This window comes from Salvelinus namaycush, chromosome 3, assembly GCF_016432855.1.
Source record: "Salvelinus namaycush isolate Seneca chromosome 3, SaNama_1.0, whole genome shotgun sequence".
In the NCBI taxonomy this organism is placed as follows: domain Eukaryota; kingdom Metazoa; phylum Chordata; class Actinopteri; order Salmoniformes; family Salmonidae; genus Salvelinus; species Salvelinus namaycush.
In genome coordinates, this window is record NC_052309.1 from 3,718,167 (window position 1) to 3,735,630 (window position 17,464).

At 45.5% G+C, this 17,464-nt stretch overlaps 1 protein-coding gene across 1 annotated transcript in view; it reads left to right on the forward strand.

Moving 5' to 3' along the window:
• The first annotated feature begins 1,202 nt into the window (after positions 1-1,202).
• il11ra (interleukin 11 receptor, alpha) overlaps positions 1,203-17,464 on the forward strand; it is a 96,987-nt gene continuing 80,725 nt past the window's right edge. The window contains exon 1 of the mRNA XM_038989431.1: positions 1,203-1,312. The gene's annotated coding sequence lies outside the window, so the exon portion shown is untranslated. The remainder of the gene's footprint in view (positions 1,313-17,464) is intronic.

Sequence of the window (17,464 nt, forward strand, 5' to 3'; positions counted from 1 at the left end):
CAGGGCGAGACCCAGATGCAGACACGGGAGGCACACGTTTAAAGTCTCTGATATTTATTATAATCCAAGGGGCAGGCAAAAGATCATAACAAGGTCAGAGTCCAGGAGGTACAGAGTGGCAGGCAGGCTCGTGGTCAGGGCAGGCAGTATGGTCAGGCAGGCGGGTTCAGAGTCATGGCAGGCAAGGGTCAAAACCGGGAGGACTAGCAAAAACAGAGAAAAGGAAAAAGCAGGAGCACGGAAATGCACGCTGGCAACAGACAAACAGGGAACACAGGAATATATACCCAGGGACTACTGAGGAAAACAGGTGACACCTGGAGGTGGGTGGACACAATCACAAAGACAGGTGAAACAGATCAGGGCGTGACAGACAACGACCCTAAGCACACAGCCAAGACAACGCAGGAGTGGCTTCGGGACAAGTCTCTGAATGTCCTTGAGTGGCCCACCCAGAGCCCAGACTTGAACCTGATCGAACGTCTCTGGAGATACCTGAAAATAGCTGTGCAGCGACGCTCCCCATCCAACCTGACAGAGCTTGAGAGGATCTGCAGAGAAGAATGGGAGAAACTCCCTAAATACAGGTGTGCCAAGCTTGTAGCGTCATACCCAAGAAGACTCGAGGCTGTAATCGCTACCAAAGGTGCTTCAGCAAAGTACTGAGTAAAGGGTCTGAATACTTGTGTAAATGTGATATTTCAGTTTTGTATTTTTTATAAATTAGCAAATATTTTTTTTTATATGTTTTTTCTTCGTCATTATAGGTATTGTGTGTAGATTGATGAGAAGAATAAATACGATTTAATACATTTTAGAATAAGGCTGTAACAAAATGTGGGGAAAAATCTAAGGGTCTGAATACTTTCCGAAGGCACTGTATATTCCGAATGTGTTCATTAGTATAATGTTAAAACGTTTTTCTACTCTATTCTGTTCGATAATGAACTCTTGTTAGTCCTATATATTTACAGCAGGTTTACTGTAGGATCTACCTATCGCTGATAAACGATTTATAAAACTTCTAAGCAATGTTGACAGCCCCGCTCCTCCAATGCCCACACACGGACACAGCACCGGGACCTGCCCCCCCCCCCTTATCCCCCCTGCAGGAAACACCGTGTCGGCCTCTTCCTTACTGACGCCCCGCTCCTCCAATGGGATCCTGTCTGGAACCCCGCTGGCACCGTTTCACAGCTCAACTTGTCCCGGAGTAGACTATCTGCAGTTCGGGAAGTTAAACTCGACAAAAGTCGAAGTCATGGACCGGGAACACCCGAAAATGCCCTTTTAACTTTTGAAGATATTGAAGGTAAGTTGTTTTCTTTTTAAAACTATGTTCGCGAAAGTTATACATTTAGACACAGAATATGAATTCGTATGACTCCGTTGAGTGTAACCATGGAAAAGGTTTCGTTCTGTAGCCTATCTAGGACTCAATACTAGTTTCAGTATTTTCACTACAACTACTGCAGGAAATGTCTTATGTTAAATGTTTAGATATGATAGATAGATATATATATGATAGGTCTGTAGATTTAATTTGATTGATTGCGAGAATAATTCATGTTTCAAGCTCCAGCCGATCCGCTTTTAATGATGTTTCAGTAATGTTCAGTAACGTCTCCAATACACAGCTAACAGCTAGTATTGATCCATTTAAACTAAAGCTGCAAAGAAAGATTGAAAACAACATTTTATTGGAAAAAGGGATTTCAAATACATTGTTGTTGTTTTTGTTTATCATCATTGGAACACTTTATAATAACTTTCATCAAAGCCAAAGTGTTTCTAGATTCATTTAAATTATTTTTAAAATGTATATGTTAGATACACATTTTACATTAACCAATACTATAAAGAAATGCCCATGAATGCTTTATAAGTATTTATAAAATGTTGGAAAAAGTTGCCCGTTTAAAAAAAAAAGTGCTACATCCAAAGAAAGTGTCGCAACGTTTTACATTTGAGAGCAGCCCAGCCATGCAGATATTTAGTCTGTTGTAGTCCTGCTGACCATGTTTCTCTGAGCTACACTTCCGTTCAAACGTTTGGGGTCTTGAAAACAGACATTAAATGAGTTGCAAAATGAATAGGAAATACAGTCAAGACGTTGACAAAGTTATAAATAATGATTTTTAATTGAAATAATAATTGTGTCCTTCAAACTTTGCTTTCGTCAAAGAATCCTCCATTTGCAGCAATTACAGCCTTGCAGACCTTTGGCATTCTAGTTGTCAATATGTTGAGATAATCTGAAGAGATTTCACCCCATGCTTCCTGAAGCACCTCCCACAAATTGGATTGGCTTGATGGGCACTTCTTACATACCATACGGTCAAGCTGCTCCCACAACAGCTCAATAGGGTTGAGATCCGGTGACTGTGCTGACCACTCCATTATAGACAGAATACCATCTGACTGCTTCTAACCTAAATAGTTATTGCATAGTTTGGAGCTGTGCTTTGGGTCATTGTCCTGTTGTAGGAGCCAGTTTGTGCTGTTCTGTGAAGGGAGTAGTACACATCGTTGTACGAGATCTTCAGTTTATTGGCAATTTCTCACATGGAATAGTCTTCATTTCTCAGAACAAGAATAGACTGACGAGTTTCAGAAGAAAGTGCTTTGTTTCTGGCCATTTTGAGCCTGTAATCGAACCCACAAATGCTGATGCTCCAGATACTCAACTAGTCTAAAGAAGGCCAGTTTTATTGCTTCTTTAATCAGGACAACAGTTTTCAGCTGTGCTAACATAATTGCAAAAGGGTTTTCTAATGATCAATTTAAAATGATGGACTTGGATTAGTGGCAGGTAACCTAGTGGTTATAGTGTAGGGGTGGCAGGTAGCCTAGTGGTTAGAGCAGGTAACCTAGTGGTTAGAGCGTAGAGGCGGCAGGTAGCCTAGTGGTTAGAGCGTTGGACCAGTAACCGAAAGGTTGCTGGATCGTATCCCTGAGCTAACAAGGTAAAAATCTGTCGTTCTGCCCCTGAACAAGGCAGTTAACCCACTGTTCCCTGGTAGGCTGTCATTGTAAATAATAATTTGTTCTTTAACTACCTTGCCTAGTTAAGTAAAGGTTAAATAAAACATTTAATTATCTAACTCGACGTGCCATTGGAACACAGGAGTGATGGTTGTTGATAATGGACCCTCTGTATTACATGTAGATTTACCATAAATAAATCTGCTGTTTTCAGCTACAATGGTCATTAACAACATCTACACTGTATTTCTGATCAATTTGATGTTTTTTTTCAAAAACAAGGACATTTCTAAGTGACCCCAAACGTTTGAACGGTTGTGTGTGTCTGAGTCATGTGTCTCTGAGCTGTGTGTTTCTGAGCTGTGTGTCTCTATGCTGTGTGTCTCTGAGCTGGGTGTCTCTGAGCTGTGTGTCTCTATGCTGTGTGTCTCTATGCTGTGTGTCTCTGAGCTGGGTGTCTCTGAGCTGGGTGTCTCTGAGCTGGGTGTCTCTGAGCTGGGTGTCTCTATGCTGTGTGTCTCTATGCTGTGTGTCTCTGAGCTGGGTGTCTCTGAGCTGGGTGTCTCTGAGCTGGGTGTCTCTGAGCTGGGTGTCTCTGAGCTGGGTGTCTCTGAGCTGTGTGTCTCTGAGCTGTGTGTCTCTGAGCTGTGTGTCTCTATGCTGTGTGTCTCTATGCTGTGTGTCTCTGAGCTGTGTGTCTCTAGGCTGTGTGTCTCTATGCTGTGTGTCTCTATGCTGTGTGTCTCTGAGCTGTGTGTGTCTGAGTCATGTGTCTCTATGCTGTGTGTCTCTGAGCTGGGTGTCTCTGAGCTGTGTGTCTCTGAGCTGTGTGTCTCTGAGCTGTGTGTCTCTAGGCTGTGTGTCTCTATGCTGTGTGTCTCTATGCTGTGTGTCTCTATGCTGTGTGTCTCTATGCTGTGTGTCTCTATGCTGTGTGTCTCTGAGCTGTGTGTCTCTGAGCTGTGTGTCTCTGAGCTGTGTGTCTCTAGGCTGTGTGTCTCTATGCTGTGTGTCTCTATGCTGTGTGTCTCTATGCTGTGTGTCTCTATGCTGTGTGTCTCTATGCTGTGTGTCTCTGAGCTGGGTGTCTCTGAGCTGGGTGTCTCTGAGCTGGGTGTCTCTGAGCTGGGTGTCTCTATGCTGTGTGTCTCTGAGCTGTGTGTCTCTATGCTGTGTGTCTCTATGCTGTGTGTCTCTGAGCTGGGTGTCTCTGAGCTGGGTGTCTCTGAGCTGGGTGTCTCTGAGCTGGGTGTCTCTGAGCTGGGTGTCTCTATGCTGTGTGTCTCTATGCTGTGTGTCTCTGAGCTGGGTGTCTCTGAGCTGGGTGTCTCTGAGCTGGGTGTCTCTGAGCTGGGTGTCTCTGAGCTGGGTGTGTCTCTGAGCTGGGTGTCTCTGAACTGGGTGTCTCTGAGCTGGGTGTCTCTGAGCTGGGTGTCTCTGAGCTGGGTGTCTCTGAGCTGGGTGTCTCTGAGCTGGGTGTCTCTGAACTGGGTGTCTCTGAGCTGGGTGTCTCTGAGCTGGGTGTCTCTGAGCTATGTGTCTCTGTCCATGGTTCTCCACAGTCCACCCTCTACTCCGCTTCACAGTCTTTTTTTCAATTCCTTTGTTTGTTCATAACTTGATCCAAAACATTGTCTCTTGATATTATGTTGATACACAACAAACAGAAAGGGGAAGAGAGAACCTCAGTGCCTGTGTGGGTAACCAGTGTGGTCCTACTTGGGATTGTACCGTTGTAACCAGTGTGGTCCTACTTGGGATTGTACCGTTGTAACCAGTGTGGTCCTACTTGGGATTGTACCGTTGTAACCAGTGTGGTCCTACTTGGGATTGTACCGTTGTAACCAGTGTGGTCCTACTTGGGATTGTACCGTTGTAACCAGTGTGGTCCTACTTGGGATTGTACCGTTGTAACCAGTGTGGTCCTACTTGGGATTGTACCGTTGTACCCCCATCATGGGTATCATGTTGGAGTTGTATCATGTTGAAGTTGTGTCATGATAGAGTTGGATCATGATAGAGTTGTATTATGTTGGAGTGGTATTATGTTGGAGTTGTATCATGATAGTTGTATTCTGTTGGAGTTGTGTCATGATAGTTGTGTCATGATAGTTGTATCATGTTGGAGTTGTGTCATGATAGAGTTGGATCATGATAGAGTTGTATCATGTTAGAGTTGTATCATGTTGGAGTTGTGTCATGATAGAGTTGGATCGTGTTGGAGTTGTATTATGTTGGAGTGGTATTATGTTGGAGTTGTGTCATGATAGTTGCATTCTGTTGGAGTTGTGTCATGATAGTTGTATTCTGTTGGAGTTGTGTCATGATAGTTATGTCATGATAGTTGTATTCCGTTGGAGTTGTGTCATGATAGTTGTGTCATGATGGAGTTGTATCATGATAGAGTTGTAATATGTTGGAGTTGTGTCATGATAGAGTTGGAGCATGATAGAGTTGTATTATGTTGGAGTGGTATTATGTTGGAGTTGTATCATGATAGTTGTATTCTGTTGGAGTTGTGTCATGATAGTTGTGTCATGATAGTTGTATCATGTTGGAGTTGTGTCATGATAGAGTTGGATCATGATAGAGTTGTATCATGTTGGAGTTGTATCATGTTGGAGTTGTATCATGTTGGAGTTGTATCATGTTGGAGTTGTATCATGTTGGAGTTGTATCATGTTGGAGTTGTGTCATGATAGAGTTGGATCATGATAGAGTTGGATCATGATGGAGTTGTATCATGTTGGAGTTGTATCATGTTGGAGTTGTGTCATGATAGAGTTGGATCATGTTGGAGTTGTGTCATGATAGAGTTGGATCATGTTGGAGTTGTGTCATGATAGAGTTGTGTCATGATAGCGTTGTATTATGTTGGAGTTGTATCTTGGTAGAGTTGTATCTTGTTGGAGTTGTATCTTGTTGGAGTTGTATCTTGTTGGAGTTGTATCATGATAGAGTTGTATCTTGTTGGAGTTGTATCTTGTTGGAGTTGTATCATGAAAGAGTTGTGTCATGATAGACTGGTATCATGTTGGAGTTGTGTCATGATAGAGTTGGATCATGAAAAACTAGACAAAGAGTCAACATCAAATCAACCGCATATCAAACTCAGTTCAAATATGCTCAGGTTGTGTTTGTCTGTCTGTTTGAAATAGCTGAGATTTTAGGATCGTCTTCCTATATCACTATGAAATAGACAGGGTTCAGCGTACAACATGCTCTAGGTCTCCTGTAGGTATTTGGTTCTTGTTTGCTAAGCATAATACATAAGTAGAGAAACATCTGTGGTGAGTGTTACTGTGCATACCTTCGCTGTGTGGATCGTAGTTGTAGATCCTGTACACTAGCTGGTATGAAGTCTAATATCACTGTGGGGAAAATGTATATAGCGTTTGAACCCTCTGTGAGTAAAATAGAAAACAAAATGATATACTGTAGAAGAGGAGGATGGCTCGGTCATATCTCCAGTCTGCAGAAGAGGAGGATGGCTCGGTCATATCTCCAGTCTGTAGAAGAGGAGGATGGCTCGGTCATATCTCCAGTCTGTAGAAGAGGGGGATGGCTCGGTCATATCTCCAGTCTGTAGAAGAGGGGGATGGCTCGGTCATATCTCCAGTCTGTAGAAGAGGGGGATGGCTCGGTCATATCTCCAGTCTGTAGAAGAGGAGGATGGCTCGGTTATTCCTCCAGTCTGCAGAAGAGGAGGATGGCTCGGTCATATCTCCAGTCTGTAGAAGAGGAGGATGGCTCGGTCATATCTCCAGTCTGTAGAAGAGGGGGATGGCTCGGTCATATCTCCAGTCTGTAGAAGAGGAGGATGGCTCGGTTATATCTCCAGTCTGTAGAAGAGGAGGATGGCTCGGTTATTCCTCCAGTCTGCAGAAGAGGAGGATGGCTCGGTCATATCTCCAGTCTGTAGAAGAGGAGGATGGCTCGGTCATATCTCCAGTCTGTAGAAGAGGGGGATGGCTCGGTCATATCTCCAGTCTGTAGAAGAGGAGGATGGCTCGGTTATTCCTCCCGTCTGCAGAAGAGGGGGATGGCTCGGTCATATCTCCAGTCTGTAGAAGAGGAGGATGGCTCGGTTATATCTCCAGTCTGTAGAAGAGGAGGATGGCTCGGTTATTCCTCCAGTCTGCAGAAGAGGAGGATGGCTCGGTCATATCTCCAGTCTGTAGAAGAGGAGGATGGCTCGGTCATATCTCCAGTCTGTAGAAGAGGGGGATGGCTCGGTCATATCTCCAGTCTGTAGAAGAGGAGGATGGCTCGGTTATTCCTCCCGTCTGCAGAAGAGGGGGATGGCTCGGTTATTCCTCCAGTCTGCAGAAGAGGAGGATGGCTCGGTCATATCTCCAGTCTGTAGAAGAGGAGGATGGCTCGGTCATATCTCCAGTCTGTAGAAGAGGAGGATGGCTCGGTTATTCCTCCAGTCTGCAGAAGAGGAGGATGGCTCGGTCATATCTCCAGTCTGTAGAAGAGGAGGATGGCTCGGTCATATCTCCAGTCTGTAGAAGAGGAGGATGGCTCGGTCATATCTCCAGTCTGTAGAAGAGGAGGATGGCTCGGTTATTCCTCCAGTCTGCAGAAGAGGAGGATGGCTCGGTTATTCCTCCAGTCTGCAGAAGAGGAGGATGGCTCGGTTATTCCTCCAGTCTGCAGAAGAGGAGGATGGCTCGGTCATATCTCCAGTCTGTAGAAGAGGAGGATGGCTCGGTTATTCCTCCAGTCTGCAGAAGAGGGGGATGGCTCGGTTATTCCTCCAGTCTGTAGAAGAGGAGGATGGCTCGGTTATTCCTCCAGTCTGTAGAAGAGGAGGATGGCTCGGTTATTCCTCCAGTCTGCAGAAGAGGAGGATGGCTCGGTCATATCTCCAGTCTGTAGAAGAGGAGGATGGCTCGGTCATATCTCCAGTCTGTAGAAGAGGAGGATGGCTCGGTTATTCCTCCAGTCTGCAGAAGAGGAGGATGGCTCGGTTATTCCTCCAGTCTGCAGAAGAGGAGGATGGCTCGGTCATATCTCCAGTCTGTAGAAGAGGAGGATGGCTCGGTCATATCTCCAGTCTGTAGAAGAGGAGGATGGCTCGGTTATTCCTCCAGTCTGCAGAAGAGGAGGATGGCTCGGTTATTCCTCCAGTCTGCAGAAGAGGAGGATGGCTCGGTCATATCTCCAGTCTGTAGAAGAGGAGGATGGCTCGGTCATATCTCCAGTCTGTAGAAGAGGGGGATGGCTCGGTCATATCTCCAGTCTGTAGAAGAGGAGGATGGCTCGGTTATTCCTCCAGTCTGCAGAAGAGGAGGATGGCTCGGTCATATCTCCAGTCTGCAGAAGAGGAGGATGGCTCGGTCATATCTCCAGTCTGTAGAAGAGGAGGATGGCTCGGTTATTCCTCCAGTCTGCAGAAGAGGAGGATGGCTCGGTCATATCTCCAGTCTGTAGAAGAGGAGGATGGCTCGGTCATATCTCCAGTCTGTAGAAGAGGAGGATGGCTCGGTTATTCCTCCAGTCTGCAGAAGAGGAGGATGGCTCGGTCATATCTCCAGTCTGCAGAAGAGGAGGATGGCTCGGTTATTCCTCCAGTCTGCAGAAGAGGAGGATGGCTCGGTCATATCTCCAGTCTGCAGAAGAGGAGGATGGCTCGGTCATATCTCCAGTCTGCAGAAGAGGAGGATGGCTCGGTTATTCCTCCAGTCTGCAGAAGAGGAGGATGGCTCGGTCATATCTCCAGTCTGCAGAAGAGGAGGATGGCTCGGTTATTCCTCCAGTCTGCAGAAGAGGAGGCCTCACTCTAAATAAAGGAGCTCGAATGGAATGCTGACACTAACACATGGATGCATCCCAAATGGCACCCTATTCGCTATAGTGCCAAATGGCCCATTGTAACAAGTAGTGCACTATACAGTGGATAGGGTGCCATTTAGGACTGAACATGGTAATAAGCTCCACTGTACATTCTCCATCACAACCATCTGAATTCAGAATGGTGACATGGATTCAGAGCATAGTTATCTGAGAAACATAGTTCCAACATGAAAGTGAGGAAGCTAGATGGAGACTTTGAATCGTATCGGGACATGAAACGGCAGGCTGGAGTTTTAACTGGTGGTTAAGATTGTTGGAGTCCATGGCCCTGTTTCCATACTGCTCTCGCCTCTCCTCTCCCTTCTTCTACTCTCCTCTCTTCTCCTCTCTCCTCCTCTCTTCTCCCTCCCTACTTTCTATCCTTATAGTTGACTATCATCTCCTGCCAACTCGTAACTCCACATGATCTGTACACACTAATTTCTGTGCTCTTTGAAGCTCAGAGAGAGAGAGAGAGAGAGAGAGAGAGAGAGAGAGAGAGAGAGAGAGAGAGAGAGAGAGAGAGAGAGAGAGAGAGAGAGAGAGAGAGAGAGAGAGAGAGAGAGAGAGAGAGAGAGAGAGAGAGAGAGAGAGAGAGAGAGAGAGAGAGAGAGAGAGAGAGAGAGAGAGAGAGAGAGAGAGAGAGAGAGAGAGAGAGAGAGAGAGAGAGAGAGAGAGAGACTAGGGTCTGGTTTCAATAAAGAACTCTTTTGGCACAGAAGAACTATATCACTTTCTACTTCAGTCTTCTTGGGTTGGTCTTCTTCAGACAGACAACTCTCCCAACACATCACGAGGCAGACATGTCGGAACATCACCATTCAAAATCAAGTTTTGAAGGCAAAACCTTTGCAGTGGTTTTAGTAACGATAGTTGTTGCAAACTAGCCACTTGTGAAATGCACTCATTAAAAATAACCTCTGATCTCCATCTTGCTAGCTACCATGTAGTATTTTATTCAAGCGTATAGACTAGTGACGTAGGCAGGGACGTTGTTCCTCTATGCCAAAAGAGTCCATAATTTTAACCAGACCCTAGTCAGTACTGTCGAGGGAGATGCAGAGAGAGAGAGAGACTCCGACTGACTCATTTCCAACATCAGTGCTGAGATAGGAGGGTAAATGGACCACAGTCTGAAAGGTTTAATGACTGCTGACTCACAGGCTGTATCTCAAATGGCACCCTATTCCCTATAGGCTCTGGTCAAAAGTAGTACACTATGTAAGGAATAGGGACAAGTGTGTCCTCTGGTTGATATTCACAGAACGAAGGGTAATGAGAGAGTAAATATTAGGATTTTATACAAAGGGCGGGTCTAATGCCTAGTAAATAAAGGTTAAATCAAATTAAATGATCCTGGATGCTGATTGGATAAAACCGCTTTCCAGCCAGTGTCTGTTCCAGAAGTTACCACCGGCTAAAACTATGAGGTTTAAATGCTTGTTCCAACTCACTGTCTCATCAGCCCAGCCAGACAATTTATAAACTTGTAAAACTGTAAAAAGTTTTGAGACATTATCTCCCATTTCTTTTAAACGGGCAATTGGTTTTCAACAGCGGAGATTTGTATAAACATTGCTGTCTGTCCCTCTGACATTTACAACATTGTTTTAAGTTAATATTGAAATTCGATCTCCAACTGTCCCATTTGTAAATAAGAATGTATTCTTAACTGACTTGCCTAGTTAAATAAAGGTTACATTTAAAAAAAATAAAGAGTAATGAACGTGTCTGGATTGTGAGTCGGGAGTCGGGACGAGAGACAGACAGGCAGCTTTTCTCAACCAGTCAAAATCATGACATCATTTTTATGGATCTAAATACAAATAAATAAACAGGGCAAAGACAATGAAATGCAGCTAGTTTTCAGTCTTTCCAGTTTCAGTTTGAAGTGATGTTGTTGGCTGTGTTGTTGGCTGTGTTGTTGACTGTGTTGTTGGCTGTGTTGATGACTGTGTTGTTGGCTGTGTTGTTGGCTGTGTTGTTGGCTGTGTTGTTGGCTGTGTTGTTGGCTGTGTTGTTGGCTGTGTTGTTGGCTGTGTTAGCTGTGTTGTTAGCTGTGTTGTTGGCTGTGTTGTTGGCTGTATTGATAGCTGTGTTGTTGGCTGTGTTAGCTGTGTTGTTAGCTGTGTTGATAGATGTGTTGTTGGCTGTGTTAGCTGTGTTGTTAGCTGTGTTGTTGGCTGTGTTGTTGGCTGTGTTGTTGGCTGTGTTAGCTGTGTTGTTGGCTGTGTTGTTGGCTGTGTTGATAGCTGTGTTGTTGGCTGTGTTGTTGGCTGTGTTGCTAGCTGTGTTGTTGGCTGTGTTAGCTGTGTTGTTGGCTGTGTTGATAGCTGTGTTGATAGCTGTTTTGTTGGCTGTGTTGTTGGCTGTGTTGTCAGCTGTGTTGTTGGCTGTGTTGGCTGTGTTGTTGGCTGTGTTGTTGGCTGTGTTAGCTGTGTTGTTGGCTGTGTTGTTAGCTGTGTTGTTGGCTGTGTTAGCTGTGTTGTTAGCTGTGTTGTTAGCTGTGTTGTTGGCTGTGTTGTTAGCTGTGTTGTTGGCTGTGTTGTTAGCTGTGTTGTTGGCTGTGTTGTTAGCTGTGTTGTTGGCTGTGTTGTTGGCTGTGTTGTTGGCTGTGTTGTTGGCTGTGTTGTTGGCTGTGTTAGCTGTGTTGTTAGCTGTGTTGTTAGCTGTGTTGTTAGCTGTGTTGTTGGCTGTGTTGTTAGCTGTGTTGTTAGCTGTGTTGTTGGCTGTGTTGTTGGCTGTGTTGTTGGCTGTGTTGTTGGCTGTGTTGTTGGCTGTGTTAGCTGTGTTGTTAGCTGTGTTAGCTGTGTTGTTAGCTGTGTTGATAGCTGTGTTGTTGGCTGTGTTGTTAGCTGTGTTGTTGGCTGTGTTGTTAGCTGTGTTGTTGGCTGTGTTGTTGGCTGTGTTGTTGGCTGTGTTGTTGGCTGTGTTGTTGGCTGTGTTGTTGGCTGTGTTGTTGGCTGTGTTAGCTGTGTTGTTAGCTGTGTTGTTGGCTGTGTTGTTAGCTGTGTTGTTGGCTGTGTTAGCTGTGTTGTTGGCTGTGTTAGCTGTGTTGTTGGCTGTGTTAGCTGTGTTGTTAGCTGTGTTGTTGGCTGTGTTGTTGGCTGTATTGATAGCTGTGTTGTTGGCTGTGTTAGCTGTGTTGTTAGCTGTGTTGATAGATGTGTTGTTGGCTGTGTTAGCTGTGTTGTTAGCTGTGTTGTTGGCTGTGTTGTTGGCTGTGTTGTTGGCTGTGTTAGCTGTGTTGTTGGCTGTGTTGGCTGTGTTGATAGCTGTGTTGTTAGCTGTGTTGTTGGCTGTGTTGTTGGCTGTGTTGCTAGCTGTGTTGTTGGCTGTGTTAGCTGTGTTGTTGGCTGTGTTGATAGCTGTGTTGTTGGCTGTGTTGTTGGCTGTGTTGTCAGCTGTGTTGTTGGCTGTGTTGGCTGTGTTGTTGGCTGTGTTGTTGGCTGTGTTAGCTGTGTTGTTGGCTGTGTTGTTAGCTGTGTTGTTGGCTGTGTTAGCTGTGTTGTTAGCTGTGTTGTTAGCTGTGTTGTTGGCTGTGTTGTTAGCTGTGTTGTTGGCTGTGTTGTTAGCTGTGTTGTTGGCTGTGTTGTTGGCTGTGTTGTTGGCTGTGTTAGCTGTGTTGTTAGCTGTGTTGTTAGCTGTGTTGTTAGCTGTGTTGTTGGCTGTGTTGTTAGCTGTGTTGTTAGCTGTGTTGTTGGCTGTGTTGTTGGCTGTGTTGTTGGCTGTGTTGTTGGCTGTGTTGTTGGCTGTGTTAGCTGTGTTGTTAGCTGTGTTAGCTGTGTTGTTAGCTGTGTTGATAGCTGTGTTGTTGGCTGTGTTGTTAGCTGTGTTGTTGGCTGTGTTGTTAGCTGTGTTGTTAGCTGTGTTGTTGGATGTGTTGTTGGCTGTGTTGTTGGCTGTGTTGTTGGCTGTGTTGTTGGCTGTGTTAGCTGTGTTGTTAGCTGTGTTGTTGGCTGTGTTGTTGGATGTGTTGTTGGCTGTGTTGTTGGCTGTGTTGTTGGCTGTGTTGTTGGCTGTGTTGTTGGCTGTGTTGTTGGCTGTGTTGTTGGCTGTGTTGATAGCTGTGTTGTTGGCTGTGTTGGCTGTGTTGTTAGCTGTGTTGTTGGCTGTGTTGTTAGCTGTGTTGTTGGCTGTGTTGTTAGCTGTGTTGTCGGCTGTGTTGTTAGCTGTGTTGTTGGATGTGTTGTTGGCTGTGTTGTTAGCTGTGTTGTTGGCTGTGTTGTTGGCTGTGTTGTTGACTGTGTTGTTGACTGTGTTGTTGACTGTGTTGTTGGCTGTGTTGTTGGCTGTGTTAGCTGTGTTGTTAGCTGTGTTGGCTGTGTTGTTGGATGTGTTGTTGGCTGTGTTGTTGGCTGTGTTGTTAGCTGTGTTGTTGGCTGTGTTGTTGGCTGTGTTGTTGGCTGTGTTAGCTGTGTTGTTGGCTGTGTTGTTAGCTGTGTTGTTGGCTGTGTTAGCTGTGTTGTTGGCTGTGTTAGCTGTGTTGTTAGCTGTGTTGTTAGCTGTGTTGTTGGCTGTGTTGTTGGCTGTGTTGTTGGCTGTGTTGTTGGCTGTGTTGTTAGCTGTGTTGTTGGATGTGTTGTTGGCTGTGTTGTTAGCTGTGTTGTTGGCTGTGTTGTTGGCTGTGTTAGCTATATATTACTACACACTACTATGGCCTACAACACACTACTACACACTGCAACACACAAATATGGCCTACTACACACTGCTATATACTACTACACACTACTACACACTGCTACACACTGATACACACTACTACACACTACTACACACTACTACACACTGCTACACACTGATACACACTACTACACACTACTATACACTACTACACACTACTACACACTGCTACACACTGATACACACTACTACACACTACTATACACTACTACACACTGCTACACACTGCTACACACTGCTACACACTGCTACACACTGCTACACACTGCTACACACTGCTACACACTGCTACACACTGCTACACACTGCTACACACTGCTACACACTGCTACACACTGCTACACACTACTACACACTACTACACACTGCAACACACAAATATGGCCTACTACACACTGCTACACACTACTACACACTACTACACACTGCTACACACTGATACACACTACTACACACTACTATACACTACTACACACTACTACACACTACTACACACTACTACACACTACTACACACTGCTACACACTACTACACACTACTACACACTACTACACACTACTACACACTACTACACACTGTTACACACTGCTACACACTACTACACACTACTACACACTACTACACACTACTACACACTACTACACACTGTTAAACACTACTACACACTACTACACACTACTACACACTACTACACACTACTACAAACTACTATACACTGCTACACACTGCTACACACTACTACACACTACTACACACTACTACAAACTACTACACACTACTATACACTACTACACACTACTACACACTGTTACACACTGTTAAACACTACTACACACTGCTACACCCTACTACACACTACTACACCCTACTACACACTACTACACCCTACTACACACTACTACACACTACTACACACTACTACACCATGGTGGTCTTGGTGGTGTGATTATTAATGGACATTGGTACCACTGAAATATGTCTGGTCAACAAGATCTCCCTTCTAAAGAGGTATTTAACCAACAGCACCCAAATAAAGGTTAAATACAAATAGATCCAAAAAGTGATTTAGATATTTACTTTATCGCTAATGTAATGATAACAACCTTCGTGTTTATATGAAGCTGAACAGGTTTTTATTTGTAGTGCTGTATAGTCCAGATGACTGTGGTGTGGAAGGGAAGGTTCTGTATTACTGCTGCTATAACCACATGGTTCAGGACGACACCACTATGGTACAAGTCTGGAATATCAGAATAAAAAGAGTCATGCATTCCAAATGGCACCCTAGTTCCTATTTTAGTGCACTGCCCTTGGTCAAATGTAGTGCACTATATACGGCAAACGTGTTCCATTTGGGACATAGCCAAACATGAACAGATACGTATCAACCTCAACCTCATTTCATCTGCCAAACTTTGTTTGTTGTCTTCATGGAAAATGAACTGTAAGTTGTATCTCTCAGAAAGAGAAATGGCTTGTATCATATATCATAGCTGTAGCTCGTGTCTGATTTGGCACTGTAAGTAGCTGATATAAATGCTTGGAAAAGTGGCCAAGATTATTCTTTAGAAGGTAGTTTGAGCTCTGAGCTCATGGGGCCCTGTACCGTGCAGATGGGCAGGTAGTTGGACAGGTAGTTGGACATGCATCATATGCCCTGTACCGTGGAGATGGGCAGGTAGTTGGACATGCATCATATGCCCTGTACCGTGGAGATGGACAGGTAGTTAGACATGCATCATATGCCCTGTACCATGGAGATGGACAGGTAGTTGGACATGCATCATATGCCCTGTACTGTGGAGATGGGCAGGTAGTTGGACATGCATCATACGCCCTGTACTGTGGAGATGGGCAGGTAGTTGGACATGCATCATACGCCCTGTACTGTGGAGATGGACAGGTAGTTGGACATGCATCATATGCCCTGTACTGTGGAGATGGACAGGTAGTTGGACATGCATCATATGCCCTGTACCGTGGAGATGGACAGGTAGTTGGACATGTAGTTGGACAGGTAGTTGGACATGCATCATATGCCCTGTACCGTGCAGATGGGCAGGTAGTTGGACATGCATCATACGCCCTGTACCGTGCAGATGGGCAGGTAGTTGGACAGGTAGTTGGACATGCATCATATGCCCTGTACCGTGGAGATGGGCAGGTAGTTGGACAGGTAGTTGGACATGCATCATACGCCCTGTACTGTGGAGATGGACAGGTAGTTGGACATGCATCATATGCCCTGTACCGTGGAGATGGGCAGGTAGTTGGACATGCATCATATGCCCTGTACTGTGGAGATGGGCAGGTAGTTGGACAGGTAGTTGGACATGCATCATATGCCCTGTACCGTGGAGATGGACAGGTAGTTGGACATGCATCATACGCCCTGTACTGTGGAGATGGACAGGTAGTTGGACATGCATCATATGCCCTGTACCGTGGAGATGGACAGGTAGTTGGACAGGTAGTTGGACATGCATCATACGCCCTGTACCGTGGAGATGGGCAGGTAGTTGGACATGCATCATATGCCCTGTACTGTGGAGATGGGCAGGTAGTTAGACATGCATCATATGCCCTGTACTGTGGAGATGGACAGGTAGTTGGACAGGTAGTTGGACATGCATCATACGCCCTGTACCGTGGAGATGGGCAGGTAGTTGGACATGCATCATACACCCTGTACCGTGGAGATGGACAGGTAGTTGGACATGCATCATAGCCCTGTACTGTGAGATGGACAGGTAGTTTGGAAATGCATCATATGCCCTGTACCATGGAGATGGACAGGTAGTTGGACAGGTAGTTGGACATGCATCATACGCCCTGTACCGTGGAGATGGGCAGGTAGTTGGACATGCATCATATGCCCTGTACTGTGGAGATGGGCAGGTAGTTGGACATGCATCATACGCCTTACTGTGGAGATGAGGGGACAGGTAGTTGGACATGATCACATGCCCTGTACTGTGGAGATGGACAGGTAGTGGACATGATCATAGCCCTTTACGTGGAGATGGACAGGTAGTTGGACATGCATATATGCCCTGTACTGGGAGATGGACAGGTAGTTGGACATGCATCATACGCCCTGCTATGTGGAGATGGACAGGTAGTTGGACATGCATCATATGCCCTGTACTGTGGAGATGGACAGGTAGTTGGACATGCATCATATGCCCTGTACTGTGGAGATGGGCAGGTAGTTGGACAGGTAGTTGGACATGCATCATATGCCCTGTACTGTGGAGATGGGCAGGTAGTTGGACAGGTAGTTGGACATGCATCATATGCCCTGTACCGTGCAGATGGGCAGGTAGTTGGACAGGTAGTTGGACATGCATCATATGCCCTGTACCGTGCAGATGGACAGGTAGTTGGACATGCATCATATGCCCTGTACTGTAGAGATGGGCAGGTAGTTGGACATGCATCATATGCCCTGTACTGTAGAGATGGGCAGGTAGTTGGACATGTAGTTAGACAGGTAGTTGGACATGCATCATATGCCCTGTACCGTGGAGATGGACAGGTAGTTGGACATGCATCATATGCCCTGTACCGTGGAGATGGACAGGTAGTTGGACATGCATCATATGCCCTGTACTGTGGAGATGGGCAGGTAGTTGGACATGCATCATATGCCCTGTACCGTGGAGATGGGCAGGTAGTTGGACATGAATCATATGCCCTGTACAGGTAGTTAGACAGGTAGTTAGACAGCCCTGTACCGTGGAGATGGGCAGGTAGTTAGACAGGTAGTTAGACAGGTAGTTAGACAGCCCTGTACCGTGCAGATGGGCAGGTAGTTAGACAGGTAGTTGGACATGCATCATATACCCTGTACCGTGGAGATGGACAGGTAGTTGGACATGCATCATATGCCCTGTACCGTGGAGATGGGCAGGTAGTTAGACAGGTAGTTAGACAGGTAGTTAGACAGCCC